General features: G+C 37.9%; 1 protein-coding gene across 4 annotated transcripts in view; it reads right to left on the bottom strand.

Annotated features, from left to right (window-relative positions):
- sox5 (SRY-box transcription factor 5) overlaps positions 1 to 20,044 on the bottom strand; it is a 210,874-nt gene that overhangs the window by 158,215 nt on the left and 32,615 nt on the right. For 3 of the 4 annotated variants that reach the window (XM_051890783.1, XM_051890781.1, XM_051890782.1), the window contains one exon: positions 12,777 to 12,847. The exons of the other annotated variant lie outside the window; for it this stretch is intronic. The gene's annotated coding sequence lies outside the window, so the exon portion shown is untranslated. The remainder of the gene's footprint in view (positions 1 to 12,776; positions 12,848 to 20,044) is intronic. 4 annotated transcript variants of the gene reach the window in all.

Here is a 20,044-nt window from a genome sequence, read left to right as displayed (position 1 = left end):
TCAGCTAAAGCACAGCAAGTGGTCAGGACATTAATTAGAGCACCGCTGTTAAAATAAATAAATAAATACATAAATAAAAACAAATATAAATTATAGAGTATGTTTACAGTTACTGCAATGGAACTTAAAATAACCTATATTATTTACTTTTTTTTTTTTTTTTTTTTTTTTTTTTTTAAGTTAAACTTAATTTTAACATTTTTCCCCAGTGTATTTATTAGAGAAAAGTAGAGTAAAACCTGATTTTATCCATTATATGGATTGATTGGATTATAAAAAGTAGGCGCTCTTACTTCCCTCCAGAAACACTGTCAGATTAGATTAGCAACGTGATCAGCACACTAGGTCTTGGAACAGCATTATTGTTTCATAAAAGCAAAGGAAATGAATACACTTCATGACAATTTAGAGAGTATACACAGAATAGAAATACACCCCATTTCACCAAGATCCACCCACTGCATTTCTGGCCTCGCTAGTGATGTACACAAATCATACGCAGTCATACAGTAGGTTGTGTTGCTGGCCAGGTTGCTGGACAATGTGTATTCCCTCTCCTCTCTGTGTGTGTGTTCTCTAGTGAGCAGATCCAGTGGGGGCCGAGCAGGGGGGCGGAGTCAGGACGACCATCAAAAGGTCCATCCACAGTGGAGCTCATTATTGCTTGTACTATTCTCACTCAATCTTATGGGCCAAATCATTCCCGAAAACCTCCGTTACCATACTGTCTCTCTCTCACACACACACTTTTAAAAAAGACATGTCAGAAGTAAACAAAGCCTGCGTCTGAGCACTAATTAAATAGATGAGCTGTATTAACATAACCTGAATGCCCTGGCCAATTCCACCCCCCTGTATTCCATCCTAACACACACACGCAAACACACACACCCTTAATTTTTTTTTTTTTTTTTTTTTTTTTTTTTTATGATCCGACCAGCGAGCGCCAATTGTTGGCCGGTGTAATTACCATTAGACCACGGCGGCTGGCTCTTTGATATGGTAATGAAGCTACAGCCCCCCCTCCAACCGCCGCCTCCCCCCGACACACACTCTCCTCTTGTCTGACAATCTACCGAACATGAATTTCAAACAGCCTCCTCAGCACCTGACAAACGGGGCTGAGCTCCGCTGATGACCCACAATGCACTAGGGCACAGGGGGCCACCGGAGGGAGGCGTACGGAGGACGACGCAGGCGGGCGACACGGATGATGTTTTTAGAACAAGGAGGAGGGGGATGAAGACATGTTCAAATGACAGGTTTACAGCTTCTGGATTGGATAGGTCGTGTTGGAGCGATGGAAGGGTCAAAACTATGCTGTCAAATCCAGAATGTCTTCCCACCTCAGCTGATGGCGGTATTTTCAGCTAAATTGCACATCACTTAACATAAATTTTGGGTCGCTGCGATCTTGTGTTTGACTGGAAGGAAGGGTTGAATGTGCGACACTATGAATGTGCATCGCCTTCGATGATGATGTCACTGATATAAAATGACTGCCCACTTCATTAAAGGATGCAATGATGATGAATCTATAAAAAAAAAAGTTGGGTTATGAATCTATAAATAAGTTGGGGTTGGTAAGATTTTAATGTTTTGAATTAAGTCTTTTATGCTCACCAAGGCTGCATTTATTTGATCGAAAATACAATCAAAAAAAGTATTATTATGCAATATTATTACAATTTAAATCAACTTCTATTTTCATATATTTTAAAATGTAATTTATTTCTGTGATGGCAAAGCTGAATTTTCAGCATTATTACTTCAGTCTTCAGTGTCACATGATCCTTAAGAAATCATTCTAATATGCTGATTTGGAGCTCAAGAAACATTAATATTATCAATTGTAAAAACGGTTTTTCTGCTTATTATTTTTAGTGGAAACAGTGATTTTTTTTTTCCAGGACTCTTCAGTGAATAGAAAGTTCAAAAGAACAGCATTTATTTAAAGGGTCATTGATGAATAAGGTTTTCAAAAGTGTCAAAAAAAAAAAGGATTTTGAAGTTTTATTAAGTTTTAACAATGAGATTATATGGTTTTTATAATCAATTAACACTGCTTTTGTCATTTATTACAAGATGGACAAAATTTGTCATCAAAGAGTCATTCGGTTTAACCAAAATTTTGGTTTTACCGAATGACACTTTTGGTTGTACCGAATGATGATATTTTCAAACAATGCTAACAGGCTGATATCTAGCTAGCTAGCTAGCAAAAGGACAATCAAACATTTTGTATTTAGTACAAGTTATTAAAATATTACAACATTTTCCATGTTTTATAACGGTTGTACCGAATGACCTGATGTTTCGGGACATGCGTATGAGCAAGTGAAAACATTAATTTTTCAAACAGTTAAGAGAGAGTTAGTTACTTTGCTTTACGACCATGTGGTCCTTTGCAAGTGTCTGAATGATGTCACATCCTGTCACATGATATTGACCGCATGACTTGATACAAAATGGTCCCTTTATATTGGTTACTCCGAATGACATCAATGAAATTAATTTTTCCGGACATTCTTTCTCATAACAAAACAATGACTTCTACACATAATTTTACTACCATTTTGCACCATGTTCATATATGATGTTATAAAATCAGAATAAAAAATTTATATACATTTATTACATTTTAAGATATTTTAATCACAAATGAAATGGCTGTATTGGCCTTTGGACGGTTAAACCGAATGACCTTTTGACACTTCAAGATCTTTCAAATACCTTTATATGTAGCAAAATATAATTAAAACCTTTTGAATTCAATAAAAGAGATCAAGTTGTACTACCTTATATACTTTGGATGTCATATCTTTGTTTTTTATTATTATTAAGGCCTTTGGACAAAAAAAAAAAAAAAAAAAATGACCCGTCACGTCACTGACAATGTGAAAGTCTTTACTGTCAACTTTTGATTAATTTAATGCACTCTTGTTGAATAAAAGTATTAATTTATTTCAAAATTACACACACATACACAATTTTATGCCCTCCAGGTAAAATTGTAAGTTTAAGCTTAGAAGCATAGAAACCTCAGAAAAAGTCATAGTACACCTCTTCTATCAGGAAGCCACATGATTTGAGGTGTCATTAATGTTTCATACTGAAAGGTTTGTTCAAAAACTTTAATTCTGTGCAAAAGTTTGCACAAACTGCTAAATATGAGAGAACACTGATCTAATAAACTTTTTAGCTCTCGTTGCACAAAACAAACAGCCATGTAGGAGCGAATGGCTAGCCCTTACTCACAGATACACAAACAAACAAACACACACACAAACAAACACACACGGCAGAGGGAGGCAGGGCAGATCAGAGGGGAGTCCAGATGGACGGAGAGAGCCTCAGTGTCCCCACACCCTCACGTGTCATATGTTGTCCCATCTGTACCATCACGGCACGGCCCCCCAACCCCAAGGGACGCACACACGCACACATTCGTGTATACACACACACAAATTCCATATCTCTCACCCTATGTCTCCTGGGTATGATACAAACAAACTTCCCGCACCCATTGTGTTCACACGTGACGATTAGAATCCTGGATGCAGGACGCGTCTACATCTCTCTAGCGTGTGTGCGCACAGTTTGATCTGGCTGTTAGGGACCTTTAGCGAGGATATCACCTCTGCCCTTCACTTCCAGCTCTCGGCCTATTTAACACTCCGCTGGAGCTCTCCACGCCACAGCGCTCTATTAAATATGCTCTTTGATACGGGCACACTCTCTGCAAATGTACGGCGTACTACTTAGAGGTTAATTCCTTTTCAGCTATTCAATTGTTGATGAGAGCTCTCAATATGTTCAGTTTCAGAGCTCGGAAGCCAAAGTGAAGAGAGTCATCGACCAACACAACTAAAACAACTAAATTAAAACAAACGTTCCCTAGACACAAAACACCCATGTAATTATCAATTATATGCTTAAGAAAAAGATACCTAGATGGTGGGAATTTTTTTGTTTCTGTTTTTGTTTTGTTTTTTTTGAAGTACTGTGCACAGTTAGCTTTGAGGCTTTCTATATGTTAGTGCACTGTTTAAGCCGAGTCTTTCTCTTCTGGGAAAATGGTTACTATTGAAGACTCATCATGCACTACAAATTTTTGTCCAATCGGATGCTCTCTAGAATGAGAATGTCTCCTAAAAAAACAAACAAACAAACAAACAAACAAACAAAAAAACAACAACAACAACAACATGAGAATGTTCTTAACCCTAATACTACCTGCAACTTACTAGCATGTAGCAAATCATGTACAGGGAGGGCTGTGATGTAAACTACCTCCTATTGGCTATTTAAGAAACAAACAAAGCAAGGACGCACCCGTCGATTTGTCCAGTCCAAACTTTCTGTTTCAACAGGAAATAGTTCAACACGAAATAAAGCAATTTCTAAACTACCATTCCAAGGTTTGGGGTCAGTAAGATTTTTTATTTTTTATTACACTACCGGTCTCAAGTTTTTGAACGGTAAGATTTTTTAATGTTTTTAAAAGAAGTCTCTTCTGCTCACCAAGGCTTCATTTATTTGATCCAAACTACAGCAAAAACAGTAATATTCTGAAATATTTTTACAATTTAAAATAACTGTTTTCTATTTGAATATATTTTAAAAAGCAATTTATTTCTGTGTTGAGTTTTCAGCATCATTACTCCAGTCTTCAGTGTCACATGATCCTTCAGAAATCATTCTAATATGCTGATCTGCTGCTCACAAAGCATTTCTTATTATTATCAATGTTGAAAACAGTTGATACAATTTTTTTCAGGGTTATTTGATGAACAGAAAGTTTTAGCAACAATATAAATGTCTATGCTGTCACTTTTGATCAATTTAATGCATCCTTGCTGAATAAAAGTATTAGTTTCTTTAATTTCTTTCCAAAAAAAAAAAAAAAAAAACTCTTACTGACCCCAAACTTTAGGACGGCAGTGATAATGTTACAAAAGCTTTCTATTTCAGATAAATGCTTTTCTTTTGAACTTTCTATTCATCAAATAATCCTGAAAAAAATTGTACACAACTCTTTTCATCACTGATAATAATAATAAATGTTTCTGAATGGAACTCAAACCATTTTCCTACTAGATTGAAGTTGGCTTCAAAAACCTATTACACTTAATAACATTTAATAATTACATTTAATAAATCATAAACAGACAACTCCAGCTTTTCACCATTTATGCCTCAACTACAAGCTATTAAATGTTTAATTGCACAGCCATAATCTGCGTTTTAAAAAAAAACGCATGGCACCAACACAAGTTCTGGTTGCTTTGCTGAGAACACAAGACCTGCGAGATGAAAGGGAAACAGATTCTGGGGGAGAATTCCAGGAGGCACTCAGGAGTTTACTTCTAAATGATCAGCAAGCATGTAACAATACCTCCCACTAATGGAGGTGTTTTGTTGGTTTTAATCCACCTAATTGGCCGGGGTTCAGCACTACCGACGAAAAGCCGAGAATAATGCTACTACCTGTTCTCCTCCTCTCCTTCTGTTCATCTCAAGGAGAAGAAAACCCAAAGGACCAGACATTACTTTAACCCACAGGAGGAGAAGAATCCCAGAGGGGGCAAGAGAACGAGAATGAGAGAGAGAGAGGTTCTCCCTCACCTGAGATGAATAGAGCAGGTGATGTTTATGTATGATTCTCATTATTTAAAGCTCTTGCATTGAGGGAGATCACATGATCTGCCTGATTTGCAGAGGGAAGCACTTGAAAACAAATCGATCTGTGGAATGAGGCAGGGTGCTAGAGATTGATCTTAAAGGGACAGTTCACCCCAAAATGAATATTCTGCTGAATATATGCTCTTACAAGTGCAATAAATGGGAGCTGATGCTTTTAAGCTTTGAAAAAGATGCAAAAGCATTATTATTATTATAAAGTATTAACCAAATCAACATATTAGAATGAAACTGTGTACTATATGTGAAGTCATTAAGTCGCAACACTGCTCTCCAAAACATTTGATGAGCATTAAAAAAAGGTTATGCCACATTAAATGTTGTAGTTACATTATTCATAACCATTACTGTGGAAATAAAAGGAGGCTTGTTATCGCTGTATGACTGAGCATTGATTTAGTGTATTTGGATACTAGATCGCTGGAGAGCTCAGGTCATTGAAAAATCTCTCGCTTGGACTATTCCTCCATTTCTCCAGAGGCCTCTCTCGTCCTCTTCTGCCCTGTTCTAACACTCGGCGAACTGAAGCAATTACAAGCCCTGACGGCAAGCCCACATCATATGGAATTGGATTGTATGTAGACGAGCTTTTGGTTGTTTATATGGAAATGCGATTGCCGTGTTGATTAGGGAGCTCCGTCCCTGCCCACGCCCTTCATCGCGGCACCTCGCAGGGGACGCCGCAACCTACAAGACACACAAACGCATCAATGTAATTCACTCAAGAGCCTCATTTTTCATAATGAGTGCGTCTTTATGTGGCCTCTGCTGTTTTCACACACTGTGAGCAGTAATGACTGCGTATACATTCATAGGCGCGTTTGCCGCAATTAGCCTGACGGCCGCTCGGGTGAGGAAGTTCAGGTACTGAAGAGAGTCGGAGTGGGGCAGGTCTACTGGGAGGGAGACGCAGGGAATACGGTGGCACTGGGCATATTGAGAGATGCACTCAGGAGGGAATTTGGGAGAGGAGTGTGGGACAATCTGTCGCCTGATGACAGATGATGTGTTTCACTGAATAGTGAACTCAGAGAGAAGGATTTAAAAAAAATATATATATATACTGATAGCCAGTAGAGTTTCATTGACTAGTTGTGAACTACATGACTCCAGTTGCGCTATATTGTGACAACAGGACAAAAAAATAAAGGTAACACTTAATATTAGTTAATGCATTGTTCATAAACTAACACTGAACAACTCTATACCAATTTATTAAGCTTGATTAATTTCTACATACATAATTGTATAAATGTATATTCATAATAGTTAATATTACACAAAAAATGCTGGGTTAAAAACCCAAGTTGGATTGGAAATGGATAAATCCAGTGACTTTGTTGTTTTAACTGTTTGCCCAACGTGCTGGACAGTTTTATTTAACCCAGCTATTGTTTAAAAATTACTATATGGCTGGCTTAAAATGAACCCAAAATAGGTTGGAAATTAAAAATCAGACACAATTACTAGAGGCAACAATAATAATCAAAAGGTGAACTTTTATTAATAAGCAATTTAATAAATGTTTATTGTGTAATTATTATTCATTAAACTTATTAATAAATGTTCATTTATTAAACATATTAACAAATGTTCATTTCCAACATACTTTGGGTTGATTTTAAGCAAGCAATACAGCAATTTTTAAACAATAGTTGAGTTAAATAAAAATACCCAGCAGGTTGGGCAAACATTTAACCCATTCGCTGGGTTAAAACAACCCAATTGCTGAGTTTGTCCATTTTCAACCCAACTTGGGTTGTTTTTAACCCATTATTTTTTATTACGAGCGATCATGAATTAACAATGAACAACTGCATTATCGGTTAACATTAACCTAAATTAATAAATGCTGTAAAAAAAAAAAAGTTTACCTACATTAACTAATTTAAGAAAGTGAATCTTATTGTAGTGTAACTACAGACATATTCTTATCCACAAACTGCATCATAATGTATCTGAGATTAGTTTTGCATAATAACTTAAGGACCAATTATATTTGAATGTTAATGTGAATCCAAAAATGGACCATGCTGCTTGGGTTGTGGACATCTGTGATATTCTGAGTTAATTTACAGTGCTTACACACAGTATAAGCCAAAATTCTTGTGAACAATTGATATAGTAAAATATTATGATATTTTACCCCGGAGCACTTTTATATTCTCCTCAAAGCAATAATTAATATTTCTTTTTATATTCCTTTTAATATTTAATTAACATTAAAAAAAATTAATATTTTGGACCACTACTCTCTGCAAGTCTCTGAAAAGGGGCAACATACTGTGACATTAATGTAACACACAATTATTTCTATTTAATCCAAATCAAAACTCGTGAGTGAGTTAAGAATATAACAGTGTAAAGTCTCTGAGAAATGAGAAATAAAGTCTCTTACGCTCACAAAGGCTGCATTTATTTGATCAAAAATACAGTAAAACAGTAACATTGTGAAATAATATTACAATTTAAAATAACAGTTTTCTATTTTAATACATTTTAAAATGTAATCTTTTCCTGTGATGGCAAAGCTGAATTTTCAGCAGTCGAGTATTCTCATTGCTTCATAAAATTAAGGTTGAACCACTGCAGTCACATGGACTATTTTAACGATGTCTTTAGTACCTTTCTGGACCTTGAAAGGGGTGGTTAAACTGCTGTCTATGGAGGAGTCAGACAGCTCTCGGATTTCATCAAAAATATTTTAATTTGTGTTCCGAAGATGAACGAAGGTCTTACGGGTGTGGAACGATATAATTAATGACATAATTTCATCAGAGAGAAAGAAATCAAATATTGTCCCAGAGGCTGACAAACACAAGTGAGTGGGACACAACTGGTCAGTATATGACTTTTGTATGAATCTTGCCGAGTAGACATGCTAGCTTTTGTGATCTTCATCCACTGATGCTGTATTTTGAACCACTTACAGAAGTTAAACACTCTTTTAGACAACCAGAAAAAGTAGTAGTCATAATATCCAGCATCATCTCTCAAGTTGGAGAAGACCACGGCCAAAACCCCAGCTCCATTCCTCATTTGCGCTTTACAATGCCAAGCACAATTGGCTTCCATTTCTCTGTGTGTATTTACATTGGAGACTATGGCAGAGTAAACAGGTGCTTTGTTAGAGAGCACCAGAGGCCTGACATGCTGTACATACACAGTTGTACTTCTCCGCTCAAACACGGATTCAGCCACATCCTCTATCATGCCTGCATCTGTTTACAGAGGAAGACAAGGGTCCCTGTAGTGATCGGCCTGCAGGGAAACCAAGGAGTCCTGGAGTTTGGAGTGCATGCAGGTGTCTTGTAAGAGGTAACGGGATACACGCGTACATAAACGGATGCATACGGTGCATTCTTCAGACAGTGACTTTCGCTTTACGGATAAACACACGCATGCTTTCAGCTGTGTTTTCCAATAAAGGAAAGAGGACGTTGCATCATGAGTGGAGGTCAAAGAGGTCGCAACATCTAAAACAACTTTACAGCCCTACAACTTCCCTCTGCACTACATGATTTCCTGTCTGTGTGGGCTAAACCCAGGCGGAACTTCCTTTAGATGTGTACTGAGAGGAAGGCAGGTCAGAGGTCACACAAGCATACTTGTCCGTGCCCCACACACAGCTTGTGATCCAAATGCTTGAACACATTTGAACAACAATATTTTACTGTTTGTACTGCACAAAGGAAGCTATAGTCACAGAAACATAAACCTTTATGAAGAGGCTGGTGACCTTTCAGTTCATCCAGGATGTTGTTCAATGCACAAATGTGTCACCTAAACAATACAGGTTCAAAGTGGTTTGGGATGTTTTAAAGAGAGATGAGATCATGAGAACTCAAATTTCTTAAGGAAATGTCCCATATAAAAATACTATAACTTTTTAGAACTCAAACTCAGTCCAATAAAAATAGACACTAAGCTGCAAAAGTGGCTTGTTCTGAAATTCTTGGTTTTCTGATGTCTGATTTCTATTACTGACATAGTATTCATGATGAAGTAATAAAAAAAGAAGTAGGATAATTACTATTATTCCTAAAAACAATAAGAATCAATTATAGGATAATAGTGGAAAAATGCACCAAACCTTGAGCTGTTCCTGGATGTGTGTAGCACCTACACCTCTGCACATACTTCTGCTGGATCTCAGTGAGTGCGTTTACATCCACGTTCTTAACCCGATTATGCTTAATAAGCCGACAATGCATAAGGTCATGTAAACGCGTTAGCCCACTTTCCTTTATCAAAATAAGGTCATAAACAGCTTAAGCATAAACCAATCAACACAGCTCGATTTTTGACATGGGACAGGAAAGCGTCCTTACTTACGGATTTGAGTGCATCCCAACAGAGTGAGCATTTCGAGGAAATATATCGCAAACTCTAACTCTTTCTTGACCCCAAAAATTATAAAAATGTGTTATCTTATGTAGCCAAAGTAAAAGTTAAAGAGTTCAGATGCTCTCTGCACATAGTATACGTTCATCAAATACTTTCGCTTCAAATCCGCTAAATCCAGTGTCAGCCCATTCAGAAATACCGGTTCGTTGGCAGAAACTGCTAAACGCCACTTTCCTTTGTCAGCAAAAGCCTCTAAGTCCACAGAAGAACCAATTGGAAGGTACAAATCGAATCATATGATTTCAAGATGAATGATGGTGTGTGTATGAGCCGGCTTTCAATTGTCAAACTGCAGGTTTTTATCGTGTTTTGTAGATTGTTACAGTGGCAATGACAGGATTTTGCGAGCAGCAAAACACAACAGTGTTCCTTTTGCTGCTGTAAAACTGACAGAAATGGATTTTTTACTATGTCTTGTTGTCCAAGGAGGTGGACTTAGAGTTTTTTGCAAAAAAAAAAAAAAAAAAAAAAAAAAAAAACAACAACACATGGACTTGGCTGGTTTTGCAGCAAAAAACAGTCAAATTTGTTAAATACCAATGAATTGACTAAAGTGACATTTATGAAAATAAGGCATTGCAATAACTGACTAATAACCTTTTCATTGCCATTAAAGTGAAATTACTGAACCTAAACATAGGCTGATAAAATAGATAGAGCCTGGTAAAAAATGCTCATTGAAAAAAGAAAACATGTCAGTTTTTGCATCTGAACTCTTCAAGTGTTCATTCAAAATGCTGAAGCATGAGTGTATAATATACAAGTCCGTAAGTTTCCTGCTGACATGTTGGAATACTCTTTGGTTTTGCCATTACATCACAACCGACATATACTCGGAGTCACACACACAAATGATTACGTATTGAACTCACTACTGTGAAATAACCTGATTTATTAATAAAGTGTCTGTCTGTCTGTCTGTCCATCCATCAATACTAAGTACTATTACTACTAACAACAATAATAATAGCTATTATTGCTATTATTGTTACAACATATATATTATTTAAAACTAAATTAAAATACAAAAAACACCTGCAGCCTGTGAGCTCCTACAGAGACCCTAATAGGACATGGTGATGGAAAAAAATATGATATAGGAGGAAATATTATATGTCAATGCTTTTGCGTTCTCTCGCAAATGATTTGCGTTTTCTCAAGAAACTTTGTGTTTGCTAAATTTGTGCAAGAAAATGCTAACTTTTTTAGGAGGACGCAAATGTTTTGCAAGTGAACAAAGTTTCTCAGGGAACGTAGAAGTTTTGAAATATATATTTTTTCCCCATCTCATATTTCTTCACCACCCATGTCCCATAGAGTTCTAGCAGTTTACGTCTGTCAAGCACTTTTATTCAGCCATTTATGTAGGAGTCTTAAAGGCACAGCAGCAAAACACAGGTCGTTTAATTCTAAAGGTCAGAAGAAGGGTGAAAAATAAAATAAAAAAAGTCATGCAAAACTATAACAAAAAAAAAAACTGTTTTCGAAGCAACAAAAACTTTTCAAGCATTATAAGAAGACCTCAGGAAAAATAAATAAATAAAATGATAATATAATTTATGATATGACCCCTTTAAAGACAGACTCACACACATTCTTGTCATTCTCCGAGCCTCAAGCTTGGCTATCTTTCCTGGACAGTGTCAACAGCAAACCCATATGTCATTTAATATGAAGGTCTGCGAAGCATGCACTTGAGTGTATTTGACAGGAAAAAAAAAACAAAAAAAAACAATCTGATTTTAGGAGTGTGGCTGTTTCCAGTTGACTGCATCAGCAGCTGAGTAGCTCTGCAGTGACCCGTGTGTGCGTATGTATTTATGTGTGTGTGGACAGGGTACAGGCTGCCCTCAGAGAAACGGTCATGGGGCAACTCTCAGCTGCCCTGCATTGTTGCTGCAAATACACAAAGCGCACAGCCTGGCCCTCCAGCTGGCCCCGTGCCCCCTCCCTGTGGCCATGTCCTCTCTATCTATCTCATTTTTTTTGTCTTTCTGCTTCTCTTGCTCTCTGTTTGTTCTGATAACTTTGACCCTGCTCTCTCTGTATCATCACTCCACCTCCTCCCACTGAAAAACGCCAACCAGCTCACTTTTGTCTCTTTGGGAGCATACAAAAAACGTTTTAAAAGTGAAAATCACATATAAATGGAAAACAAGTCATGCAATTGCGATAAGTGACAGAGCAATTTAGACTTCTTGCAGCTGTAAACCAAAAAAATGGATGCCAACAGTTTAACCTGATTGGTATTAGCTATTTTGCCTAATAATAATTACAACCAGTGATGCATTATTGTCCGGCATCTACATGGCCTTTTGCTTTCTCTCCCAAATGCAAAGGTCCAAACTGGGCACTTAGTTCTTTCTTAGGGCACTACAATTGGCTGATGGCTTTTCTGCCAGGCTGGGATGGGGGACTTCATTGGCTGACTGTTATAGTGTAGCCATGGAAACTACTAGCCCATGATAACCATGATTAGAGGTGTCATGATGACAACAATACGGCACAGAGCGATAATGTGTCTTTGATGAGCACATCGCAGCCATTGTGAAGCAGTAATTGATTTGTTTACCAATACGACAGACTTTGCTTGTGTCGGCCAACAACAATGGGGTGTCCTTGCACCAAAAAACGGAGGAAGAAAAAGAGTAAAAATAGGAACTGACCTACAAAGGATGTGAAAGAGATGAGTGCTGCTCGTCTTCAGACCACAAACCCATTGGTGAGCATCTGAACCCTGGGGATGAGAAACAGAGGAAAGGAGAGAGGAGGAGGAGGAAGGCATTAAGGTAGCAGTTAAATCCAGTATGTGTTTATCTTCAGTGAAACATAAAAGGAGACATTTTAAGAATTGTCCAAGCTGCTCTTTTCCATGAAATGAAAGTGGACGAAGACCACAGATGTCAAGCAGAATTTTCACGAAATAATGTCTTAAATTTCAGTCTGTTCTGCACACAAATTTATCAGATTTCTTTATACTACTTTAAATACTTTTACAAAGTTTTATGGTGTTTTTGTCCTTTTAGGAGCTTAACAGCCTCTATTTCCCATTCACTCCCTTTGTATGGAAAGCAGCATGAACATTCTTCAAACAATCTTCTTTTGTGTTCTACAGAAGAAAGTCAGTTATACAAGTAAAAAAATATGAAATTATGACAGAATTTATTTTTAGGTGAACTATCCCTTTAAATTTTCCAAAAATATTGAACAGATGTCCAAAAACAGAATCAAACAGATCCTTTCAACAGGTGGGAAAGGGAAGTCTACAGTTTGTGCACACACACACGTATGTGAAAGCATGTGCGTGTGTTCACCTGCATGTTAAGAGCTCTGTTCTTTATGGTAATAAACTCTGGCGGCTACTTGGCTGCCGGCGCTGCAGATCAGGCTTTAATAGAAAGTAAATGTGTTTGCTGAGAAAGGGGAAGAGTCACTTGAAATGGGAGTAATGTATTCCTTATTGAGTTGAGTGTGTGTGTGTGTGTTGCCACCGGGGTCAAGTGAAGCTGGGTGATGCTTATGAGCCTCTCAACTAGTAGCAATTACACAAACAAACAACTTTTAACCTGACACAATTTGTATCATTCAGATTAATATTTCTGGTAAATTAATGGTGTTTGCTAAGGCGAGCATCGCCAATACAATTGCTCATACATAGCAGAAGGTTTTTTTTTTTTTTTTTTTTCAAAAACACCTCTGATCATGCTACGGCACGAATAATACCTCAAATTGTTTTTTGAGGACAGGTGTGCTATTACTCTTGATCAGACTTGACAACCACCCAAAACACTACCATTATGGTGGCGAGTTTTGCACGGTCAAACATTTTCAAATTTTCGCAGATGAAATCCAGTCAATTTAATAGGAATCCACATGATCAGGAATGTCATGTCAGGGCAGATTTTGCAACAGGTTCCAGTTGGTCATGCTGATTTGCTCCATTCACCAAAATAAAGCTGCTTGGTTTATAAGTGACTTCCGTGTGAGCCGTGCTTCATAAATCACTACACTATCAACAATAGACAATAGACCTTTTTTTAATATGATGGTACAGTGATGGTATATAATAACTACTTGGTACTTTGATATAACAAGACCATGACATGGTAAGTTTTTTTTTTTTTTTTTGTGATTATTTACTATTTACTTTTTTTTGTGATTATTTACTATTTTTCCTTTTTTAATGTGTATATATATAATACAAAATTATTCAGACACTTTGACCTGACCTACAGTAATACCAATACTTTTTCTGAGTTTTCAAGGTTCTGCAAGTCATGTTACACCACTTCACAGTCTCGCTGCCTTTATCTCGCTGTCATAAAACTTCACTCAGACACACAAACAACATCAAACATGTGCACACAAGACGCTCTCTAGTACGCACACTCGTGATTCACACAACACAAAGCAAACATACCCTAGACAAAGTGCACAAAGTCTTAACCAGCAAACTGTGCTCCATTCACTCCTGTTTAAAAAGGCCACCACTTTCTCTGGCTAAGCGCCCTGTGTCTATTGATAATTTTATGCATAAACAAATGGCAAATTTGTGCCACATAAATATGTATTAGCAATTAATAATGTCCCGCGTCTGTGGCGATGCCAGGTGCATGCGAAATCAGCACGGGCACTCTGCAGAGCTGGTGCTTTTGTTTTCCTCCAGCTCTCTCAGGGTTGCCACAATAGGCACACAATAGATGCACAATGGGCACCCGTAACAGGGCACCGTGCCCCTGAGACAACGCCAGGCTCCCTGAATGAGCCACCATCACCTGGGCACAGCCAAAACAATGCGGGCATCACCAGACAGCTACGGGGGTATTATTGAATTAGCAGACGCATTGTGATTAAGGGTTTAGAGGGGCATTTAGTGGTTTTGCTTTTTAAATAATGATGAATTCGATGACTGAGGCAGCCACGGATATGCCGGATGCACGCATGTGTGCGCTTGACGGAGAGATTGAATTTAAAAATACACAGGCACGCGCACACGCACACACACCTGTTCATCAGCAGAAACACCTGGAAGCTGTCTGTTCATGTTCCATTTTTACCTTGGTGTCATAGAGATCTCTATGTCAGTGTGAGCGGTAACATGCATGCACAGGCTACACAAATAAACATATCTGTTTTGTAGGGTAGGATTTTTCAGGACATCACAATGCCATTATTGTCTCATGCAGACAGAGATGAGGGACAAGACAGACAGAAAGCACAGATCCTCTATTCCTCTGCCCCTCTAGTGTTTAATAGGATCAGATAAACACAATGGCTCTAATAAAGTGCCCGGCTAACATCATACTGAGATTGAGAGAGAGAGAGAGAGAGAGAATTAAAGGGTAGAATGGGGGATTGTGAAAGCATTTGTATCAGACATAGCGGATGACAGGGGGGCTTATTTAGGGAAAGAAGAGGATTACCAGCCGCCAGCCTGCGGTTGTGCTCCTCTTCGACTTTCTATAATCACTGTGATCATAAGACCAGCACAATTCAGCTCCGCTAATAATGCACACACACATCTGCCTATTCATTTCAGCTCTAATGCAATAATAGCCCTGAAACATCTGGTAATGAAACTCGCTGGAATCAAGATGGGCGGATTTGCCGACATCTGTCCCTCTGCTGGCTCCAACCTGCTCCGGTTCTTCAGGCTTAAAGGCAACATGAAATGAAAATTGACCCTATTTACTGTTTTAACGCACATTACTGGTCTTATTGTGCACAATTAATCAGTGCATGTTATTCTGAAGAAAACTAAATGGTTTGTTATTCTTTTGTCTTCAGATGTCATAACATCCTCTCACTCCGATGACATCACCTAGGCCACACAGGCTATTGGATAACGTTAAAAGTCAACATAAAATCCATTTTACTTCTCTAATCTGACCATTTCTGAGGAAAACAGGATATTCAACTAGAAGAAAAAAAGAAATGCCAGAAATGGCATTAGGAAATAGTTGGATTTCAAAAAGTTGCCATTACAAACCAGGAGCCAGATTCATGCATGCCAACAAACACACAATGACGACCAAAAGCTAGACTGCTGGAGTGCCCCAGACCTTCAGGGTTCAATTACCTGAGTACCTCCACCCCCCTTCCCCTAGAGTCCTTTACCCGGTCTGAGGCCGCGAGGGCGACTTCCTGTCCCACTCCCTGGGGTTCATAGGAGAGGAAGAAGGAATGACACGGTGCCCATGAAAGAGCCATTGTTCATCGAGGTGGTCCCGGTACTGTGTGAGGGGAGGTGGCTAATCACAAGGCGGGCCACAACGCAGGGGTAAATATTTATCTGCTGGGATGTAAACGACGGATCATGTAATTTAGCAACAGGCCGTTCCTTCCTGCATGGTGATGATGTTTAGTCTTGGGTAGGAGAGGCAAGGGGTGTTAGCCAGTCTGATCAGAACCTGCCTATCTCGGACACAGCAGCGGTTGATTATCACTGATGCATCTTCACACTAAAACTGACACTCTTTAAGTGTGTAGGTGACTCAAGTCAAAGTTTTTTTTTCCAACTAAAAATATTTTCAGGATGTTTTTCACTTATTTTTTGCTATAGATGTTTTAAAAACTGGTAGGAACATCCTGTGGTACAACTTGGTGGATAATGTGTCTTGTGGTGGTGTTTAATTCATGCTGCCATTTCTGGGTGTTTAGAAATTTTAGTGTCAAAAATTGCAAAATAACCATAGAGTGCATAAAACGCTACAGTAAAAATCTGTTTTTGTTAACCAAGTTACATGGTGATAAACTGTAAATTGTTTAACATTGCATTATATGTAATTTTACTGTAAAATACTGTCAAATTTATGGCTTTTGCAAGTAAAAACTACGAATTACCATTTAATTTACAGTGAAAAGACATACTCAAAAGTCCCTGCGTGACACATATAATTAGTTTATATACAGTGCACAGCATAAATGAGTACAGCCCCTCTGAACAAATATTAATTTGTTTTTTCTTAATGATCACTAATTCATGGAAAGGTGGCAAAATTGAAAAGTATTAAACATATACAGGTGCATCTTATTAAATTAGAATGTCGTGGAAAAGTTCATTTATTTCAGTAATTCAACTCAAATTGTGAAACTCGTGTATTAAATAAATTCAATGCACACAGACTGAAGTAATTTTAAGTCTTTGGTTCTTTTAATTGTGATGATTTTGGCTCACATTTAACAAAAACCCACCAATCTCAAAAAATTAGAATACTTCATAAGATCAATAAAAAAAAAAGGATATTTTAAACAGAAATGTCAGGCTTCTGAAAAGTATGTTCATTTCTATGCACTCAATACTTGGTTGGGCCTCCTTTTGCATGAATTACTGCATCAATGCGGTGTGGCATGGAGGCAATCAGCCTGTGGCACTGCTCAGGTGTAATGAAAGCCCAGGTTGCTTTGATAGCAGCCTTCAGCTCATCTGCATTGTTGGGTCTGGTGTCTCTCATCTTCCTCTTGACAATACCCCATAGATTCTCTATGGGGTTCAGGTCAGGCGAGTTTGCTGGCCAATCAAGCACAGTAACACCATGGTCATTGAACCAGCTTTTGGTACCTTTGGCAGTGTGGGCAGGTGCTAAATCCTGCTGGAAAATGAAGTCAGCATCTCCATAAAGCTTGTCAGCAGAAGGAAGCATGAAATGCTCTAAAATTTTCTGGTAGATGGCTGCATTGACTTTGGACTTCAGAAAACACAGTGGAGCAACACCAGCAGATGACATGGCAGCCCAAATCATCACTGACTGTGGAAATTTCACACTGGACTTCAAGCAACATGGTTTCTGTGCCTCTCCACTCTTCCTCCAGACTCTGGGACCTTGATTTCCAAATGAAATGCAAAATTTACTTTCATCTGAAAAGAAGACTTTGGACCACTGAGCAACAGTCCAGTTCTTTTTCTCCTTAGCCCAGGTAAGACGCTTCTGACGTTGTCTTTGGTTCAGAAGTGGCTTGGTACACACTTTTTCCTTCCAGTCAACTTTCCATGAATATGCTTTGGCACAGCACTCTGCGAACAGCCAGCTCTTTCAGCAATGACCCTCTGTGGCTTACCCTCATTGTAGAGGTTCTTGACGATCGTCTTCTGGACAACTGTCAAGTCAGCAGACTTCCCCATGACTGCTGTTGGGATTACTGACCTAAACCCACTATTTATATCCTGAGAATGGTAATTTAATAGAACTTGAAATTAAATATTCTAATGATTTGAGATACTGATTTTTTTATTTTGATGAGCAGCAAGCTGTAATCATCAAAATGAAAACAAAAAAGTCTGTAAATATTTACTTTGTCTAATAAATCTAGAATATATTTAAGTTTTACCTTTTGAATTAAATTACAGAAAAAAAAAAAACTTTTTCATGATATTCTAATTTATTGAGATGCACCTGTACTTAATAGAAACAGATAAACATTGTCATTAATATCCATAAAATGTTTTAAATGAAGGATTGCAGAAATGAGTACACCCTAGATTTATTTCAACAAATGCATAATATTCTATTACTTAGAATGTCCTCCATAAATGTAAGTATACTGCTCTGACCCTTCTTGGCGCGGATTGTACAAGTTCAAGACAAATTGTCACATCCTGTCCTGTTTAACTCCTGGATGATGAGCTCTTTAAATGATCGTTATTGGGGACTGTTGCTCAACTCGTCTCTACAGAATCCCCCACAGGTGCTCAAGAGTGTTAAGACTGGGTGAAATACATCTCCACAGAAGTTTTTTCACCTTAGGAGAATGCATATCATCATTGTCATGTTGAAAAATGCCCAACAACTCAGGGAATGAGGAGAGGGTAGCATCTTCTATTTCAAGTTTTTGATTACATCACACAGTGGTGTGTGAATTCATGACAACATTGATAAAGTATAACTCCCTATCACTGAACTTCACTGTGGGAACCAGGTACTTCTCACTTTACTCCTCCTCTAGCAACACCATAACATTTTGGATGCTGTTAGGTCCAAAATGATTGACTAGGTCTCATGAGACCAGAGTATAGATTCCCAGAAGTCTATATTTCGTAAAATATGGGCCTTGGAAAAGGCTAATTGACTTTGTTGTACTTTGGCTACATAGGTAGTTCCAGTGAGGACAACCACCATGCATGTTCACTTCTGCAGGCTGCATCTTACTCTGTGAGATAAACAGTCACTCTTTTCATCACACTTGCTGGCTCTGAGACAATCGCTTGGTATTTCTCCCGCTCTTTGTCTAGCAAAAAAAAAAAAAAAAAAATCACTTATCACTAAATGAAAGCTTAAAATGAAGGCCTGATTATTTCAGGGGCCTTGTCATAAGTCCAATTTCTGTGTTACTTTTGCTATCTTTTGACACTTAAAACAATGATTTTGTAATCCTCTTGTACCACTGTTCTCTTTTGTGTTAAGAAATGTCTCCTGACAGTTCTCTCCCAAGTGGTTCCTTTGTTAGCATTAAGTCTGAAAATGATTCTTTTAATTTGTCAAGAAATTACTTATCTTTAAATGTTTTGGTTCAACATACTTACCAGTTGATCAAAAATTGCCTTAAACCTACACCAGAAATTTTTTATTTAGTTTTGTTCAGTAACTTTCAGGAGGGTGCACTCATTTTTGCAAAACAACATTTTATCACTTTGATAAAAAAAAATCTTATTTCCAAAATAATTTTGACATGCTTCTTTGGTAATTGATCAAGCAGTCTTGCTGGAACATTTTATCTCTAAAGAAACCTAACACACACACACACACCCACACCCACACATACAACAAAAAAAAATCTTACAAAACACTTGCCACACACTCGTTGACTTCCTGTTGCTGTGTTTGTGCTCCAATCATTCGCAACTTGAAGTGAACAGTTCTACGATGTAAGCGATGTAAGTAATGACCAACAGTCCAGGGACAAAACCACCCCAGACCACAATTTCTCCTCAAAGATT

This window comes from Ctenopharyngodon idella, chromosome 4, assembly GCF_019924925.1.
Source record: "Ctenopharyngodon idella isolate HZGC_01 chromosome 4, HZGC01, whole genome shotgun sequence".
NCBI classification, from domain to species: domain Eukaryota; kingdom Metazoa; phylum Chordata; class Actinopteri; order Cypriniformes; family Xenocyprididae; genus Ctenopharyngodon; species Ctenopharyngodon idella.
This window is presented reverse-complemented; position numbering and strand designations above follow the sequence as displayed.